General features: G+C 37.4%; 1 protein-coding gene across 11 annotated transcripts in view; it reads right to left on the bottom strand.

Moving 5' to 3' along the window:
* Positions 1-4,210, bottom strand: part of LOC135103914 (ATP-binding cassette sub-family C member 5-like) — a 106,949-nt gene extending 102,739 nt beyond the window's left edge. For 2 of the 11 annotated variants that reach the window (XM_064010834.1, XM_064010866.1), the window contains exons 1-2: positions 4,043-4,194; positions 403-471 (exon numbers count right to left, since the gene is read on the bottom strand). The gene's annotated coding sequence lies outside the window, so the exon portion shown is untranslated. Of the gene's footprint in view, positions 1-402; positions 475-2,969; positions 3,006-4,042 lie in introns of those variants that run through there. The other 9 variants (XM_064010840.1, XM_064010861.1, XM_064010839.1 and 6 more) reach the window with 9 other exon arrangements.
* Positions 4,211-5,903: the final 1,693 nt, after the last annotated feature.

The following is a 5,903-nucleotide window of genomic DNA, read 5'->3' as shown; positions in this document are numbered from 1 at the left end:
ACAAGAGTTATGTAAATATATGTATACCAATATTCCCTATGTTCCCACATTCATGAATTCAGCATTCACAAGTCTCATATATTCAAATAATATGCTAATTACTGTTTCCTAACAAAATATGAAAAGGCCCATGATCTTCACATTTGAAATACACAAGTGTATAATTCTGCTGTCAGCTATCAGATGGCAAATCACAGAGGAGCTCTCAGTTATTGACATTTTATGATTGAATCAAAATTAATCATCAGTAATTTTTCATATTTTCACCTTTAATATTTTTTTCTTCTTTTGATACATGAGAAAACCATTTAAAGAAGAAAATAAACCATATTCTATGAAATAAGGCTTGATATAATGAGAGCACATCTGCTGCACATTTTAAATATAATAAATTTCCCTTACAGCTTTAATCTAGCAGGCTGAGATTCTCTTTAAAGAAAGCTACCCCAGAGAAGACCACATCTTGCCTTGCTGCTGAAATGAAAATAGAGGAGAGAGTTTACACTTTTTTACCCTTTATAGATCAATTCTGTAGTGAGAGAAAAACTGAAAAATTTGGAAAAGTAAAGTGGTAGTTTTGAGAAAAGAAAGTGAAAGTATGACTTTAGTTAACCTTATAAGGAGAGTGTGCCAGCATTGGGAGGATGTGAAATAGTCCTTGGAGGAGAGAAACTAGAGGAACTGAAAGTGTTTAAATATCTGCGGACAATATTATACTGCATGTCCTATGAGAAACATCACATATTCACAGAAATTAACGATCAAGTCATTCTAAATTGGAAATATTCTATGATCAAATATTTTTAACACCTTGGTTTAGAAACTACAGGACATTTAAATATAAACACACTAACAGCTGGCAATAGCTGGAAGAGAGGGCTGTAATGGTGGACATTGCCATCATGGGCACGTTACTTTTTATTCACTCATGGGTATTTAGTTTCCTCCAGATGTTGATGTGATTGCACATCAAGATTTTTGTAAATAAAAATTTGATTAAATTCAAGAATGTGCAGTATCATTGTAACTATTAGCAATTAAGACATAACAAACTCCACATGACAGCTATGCCCGACAATCAGCAAAAACACACTGAGACTGAGTTGAAGACATTAAACATGCAGAATTAAACAAATCACACATGGAAGGCACAAAATGCCTGAATTCTGATCTCTGAAATTTCTGATTGGGGCAGAGCAAACTTGGTATTGTTCAATGCCTCAAAAACTCATTTCCTCCATCAAAAACTCAACACAACCTTCCAGCTATCCCCTCTTCTTCAATGACATTTAACTGTCCTCCTCTTCGACACTGAACATCCTTGGTCTGTCTTTTACTAAAAACCTAAACTGGAAACTTCACATCTTATCTCAACTAAAACAGCTTCTATAAAGTTAAATGTTCTGAGTCGTCACTGCCATTTTTTCGCATCCCCTCACCACCTACTAACTTATCTATCCATGTATAGAGTACACTTCACATATATGGGGAGTTCCACTCATACTCTTCTTTTAGATAGGGTGAAATCAAAAGCATTTTGCCTTATCAACTCCTCTCCTCTAACTGACTGTCTTTAGTCTTTTTCTCATCACTACAATGTTGCATTTCTTGCTATCTTCTACTGTTATTTTCATGCTGACTGCTCTTCTGATCTTGCTAACTGCATACCTCCCCTCCTCCACCACCCTCAGTGCACACAACTTTCTACTTTCTCTCATCCCTATTCCATCCACCTCTCTAATGCAAATGTTAACCAGTATTCTCAATCATTCATTCTGATAAACTCTTGAACTCCCTGTCTGCTTCAGTATTTCCTCCTTCCTATGACTTGACCTCTTTCAAGAGGGAGGTATCAAGACACTTGTCCTCCATTTTTTTTATAATCTTTTGACTTTTCTTTGGGGACTGGCACTCTACTGGGCTTTTTTTTTTTTACATTCTGTTGCCCTTGGCCAATGTCCTTCCGACAAAAAAATGTTCTATAACCTTTAAACCATGCCATTAAAAGCATTTGACCACAAAATATTTCTGACTTAGAAAGACTTGATCTTTCATTTCTGTCATTATGTGACTTTCTTCACAGGACACCCTGTATAAACATGGTCAAATAATTGAGAAAAATATCAAAGAGGGCTGTAGAAGCACTTGCAAGGGTTATGAAAGGAAGAAATGTGTCAACAGATATAAAGAGAGGTTTAGAAGAGAGTATTCTCTAGGCAATGTTAATGTATGGATCAGAGACTTGATAGAGATACAGCACAGTAGTCAAGAGTGCATGCTTTGGAAATGAGTCATCTGAGAGGGAACATGTGATTTAACATGACAAAGTGGGTAGAAATAAAAGTGTGTATGAAAGATGTGGTATGAGGATCTGAGGAAATGGAATGATCTGTGGAGTAGCGGAAGAGCTGAAAAGAAAAACAACAAGTTGCTTCAGCCACATTCATAGGATGATGAATAAAAGACCACACATGTGAAAGGGGCGTTGAATGAGGCAGAACACTTTGCAAAACCAAGAAGGGAATGTTTGGATGTGAAGTCTCTTCTGCTGAGGCCACTCTCTTGAGGAATGCTCCAGGAAGGAGGAAGGCATCACAGAGATACAGATACATAAACAAAATTAGAGACAAAAAGTTGGCTGAAGAAAACAATGGATCCAGGCACCAACCTACATCCCAATGCTTTGTCACTAACAGCGTGAGATTGGCAGAAACCAAGAATAAAGACTGAGAGGAGTCATTAGTTGCTGACAAAGTTAGAAAAAGAGAGCCACTTCTCTGTGGCTATTCCATTCACAATGAGGAAGACAGGAAAAGAAACAAGACATGAAAATAGAGATAAATTAACAGTTTTATTGCAGTTCCAACAATATACCATACATAACTATAGCCTTTTACAGGGTCTACATCTCACTGTTTGAAGTACTTCTAGCCCCATTTTACCACGTCAGAAATTGAATAATAAGTTACCTTATCGGAGGTCCAGGTGGGTGAAGCCCTCGCCGCCTGGTCAGGAGGTTAGAAAATGTTAGGTTAACTTACCTTATGGGGGCTTCCAAGGCAAGGGGGGGGGGACAAAGCCTCCCTGGTTAAGAGATTACAAGATGTTAGGTTAGGTTAGTTTACCTTATTGGGGGGGGGGGGATCAAGTAGGTTATGGGGGTGGGGTCGAGGTGAGACTGCAAATATACCAAATTAACTATAGGGATTGGAGGGCACTCGCTCCTCACTCGAACAGAATCCTTCTAATACAAGGCCACCCACCACCAAAACATCAAACTACTAGAACTACAAAACTATGCAGAATGCAGAGATAGGTCAAATATTTCTTATCACATAATATTAAGTAACTAGAAATATTAAATTTATAATGTTAAAAGCTTGGCACCTCAGAAAGCAGGAAGTTTTAAGTTACTGCTGGGTTAAACATGCAACTTCCTGGGGAAACTTAGCCATTTTCTAAAGTAGCTTCTTACTTTATTAATTATTTAAGAAACAGAGAAGTGGCATGTGGTTATGAAGCACCAACTAATTCAGACATGTCAAAATGAACTGAAAAGTTTTTTTTACGCGAAAAAGTTACCATGAACACACCGAAAACAAATCTGGGAAGAATTAAAATGCACTATCAGCACCACACAGCACTACAAAGGAATACTGGTCATCCTGAAGCCAACCTCCTGATTCATTCAAGAATGAATGATCCTTGATTTTAACAGTGGTGGGTCGATAGTATGATTCAACTGAAGTCATTTCGTGGCAACTATTTCGTTTTTTTTTTTTTCGGATAGTATTTTGTGGCTTTAAATTTGCCGAATAAGTTCAATGATCAAAATACTCGAAATGCCAAGATCTCTACGATGAAACAAGCAAGTAATTGTAAACTTTGATGTGGTTTACCAAACAGCAATTTAATCAATTTGACAAGGTATGTGTCGGAGTTTTCCTCCCTCACATCAAGAAAGCGATGTATGTAAACACTGTTTCATATTAATTTCCTGAAGTGTCACTGCATAAATAACACAGAATTCAAGATATAGTACCTCAGTGAGCCAGCTGTACGCCACCTTTCACCAACACACCTGTTGCGGTGGTGCACTGATTAAGCAAGGGGCGGCGGTACCTCCCTCCTGCACCATGGGCCTCTGCCAGCCTGCCAGCCTCCCTCACTAATCAGTGACGTTGCCACCGGGCGGGTGTTATGTGACGCTCTTGGCAATCTTGACCCAAGTGTTTTAAACGCCAAAATAAATAATAAATAAATAAATAGATAAATATATAAATATATATATATATATATATATATATATATATATATATATATATATATATATATATATATATATATATATATATATATATATATATAATGGAAATATTATAAAGAGAGAAGCCTTCTCGCTCCGTCTCCATCGGTCTTCAGGATTGGGGAAAAAAAAAAAAAAGTTTTTTGGCGCTTTTTTTTTGGGGGGGGGGGAGAGCGGTTTATTTATTTTATTTTTGTTCCTCATATTTATATGTAAATAGGTTTAAATAAGTAATTAAAAAGTAATCTAGAATGGAACAAAAGCTTTGATTTTTTTTTTTTCATGTAGGAGTGGCACCAGCCAAGAGCAAGAAAAATATAATAATAATAAAAAAAAAAAAGAAAAAAAAAGCCCACTGAGGTACCAGTTCCCGAACATACTGAAAAGAGTTCAAGTCATAGGAAGGAGGAAATACAGGAGTAGGGAGTTCCAGAGTATACCAGAGAAAGGGATGAATGATTGAGAATACTGATTAACTTTTGCATTAGAGAGGTGGACAGAATAGGAATGAGAGAAAGAAGAAGGTCTTGTGCAGCGAGTTCACAAGAAGAGGGGAGGCATGCACTTAACAAAATCAAAAGAGCAGTTAGCATGAAAATAGTGGTAGAAGATAGCTAGAGATCTATCTTATCAACAGGAGTTGATTAGATGGAAAGCTTTTGATTCCACCCTGTCTAAAAGAACAGTATGAATGGAACCTCCCCATACATGTGAAGCATACTTCATACATGGACAGATAAGACCCCTGTACAGAGTTAGCAGCTGGGAGGTTGAGAAAAACTGGTGGGGATAACTCTGAACACCCAGCTTCGTAGTATCTGTTTTAGCTAGAGATGAGATGTAAAGTTTCCAGTTTTGATTATGAGCAAAGAATAGGCCAAGGATGTTCAGCATAGAAGAGGGGAACATATGAGTGTCATTGAAGAAGAGGTATAGTTATCTGGAAGGTTGTGTCAAGTTGATAGATGGAGTAATTAAGTTTTTGAGGCATTGAGCAATACTAAGTTTGCTCTACCCCAATCAGAAATTTTAGAGAGATCAGAAGTCAGGTATTCTGTGGCTTCCCTGCAAGAACTGTTTACTTCCTGAAGGATTGGACATCTATGAAGTGCAGGGTGGTATCATCAGCATAGGAGTGGATAGGACAAGAAGTTTGGTTTAGAATATCATTGATGAATAATAGGAAGAGAGTGGATGACAGGACAAAATCCTGAGGAGCACCACTGTTAATAGATTTAGGAGAAGAACAGTGACCATCTACCACAGCAGCAACAGAACAGCCAAAAAGGAAACCTGAGATGAACTTACAGAGAGAAGGATAGAAGCCATAGGAGGGTAGTTTGGAAATCAAAGCTTTGTGCCAGACTATATTAAAATCTTTTGATACATTTAAGCCAACAGCAAAAGTTTCACCAAAATTCCTAAAAGAGGGTGACCAAGACTCAGTAAGGAAAACCAGATCACCAGTAGAGCAGCCTCAGTGGAACCCATACTGGCGATCAGATAGAAGGTTGTGAAATGATAGATATTTAAGAATATTTCTGTCAAGGATAGATTAAAAAACTTTAGAGAGGCAGGAAATTAAAGTAATAGGGTG

The sequence above is a fragment of the Scylla paramamosain genome, chromosome 1 (assembly GCF_035594125.1).
Source record: "Scylla paramamosain isolate STU-SP2022 chromosome 1, ASM3559412v1, whole genome shotgun sequence".
In the NCBI taxonomy this organism is placed as follows: Eukaryota; Metazoa; Arthropoda; class Malacostraca; order Decapoda; family Portunidae; genus Scylla; species Scylla paramamosain.
Note: the sequence above shows the minus strand (reverse complement) of the source record. Positions and strands in the feature narration are given on the sequence as shown.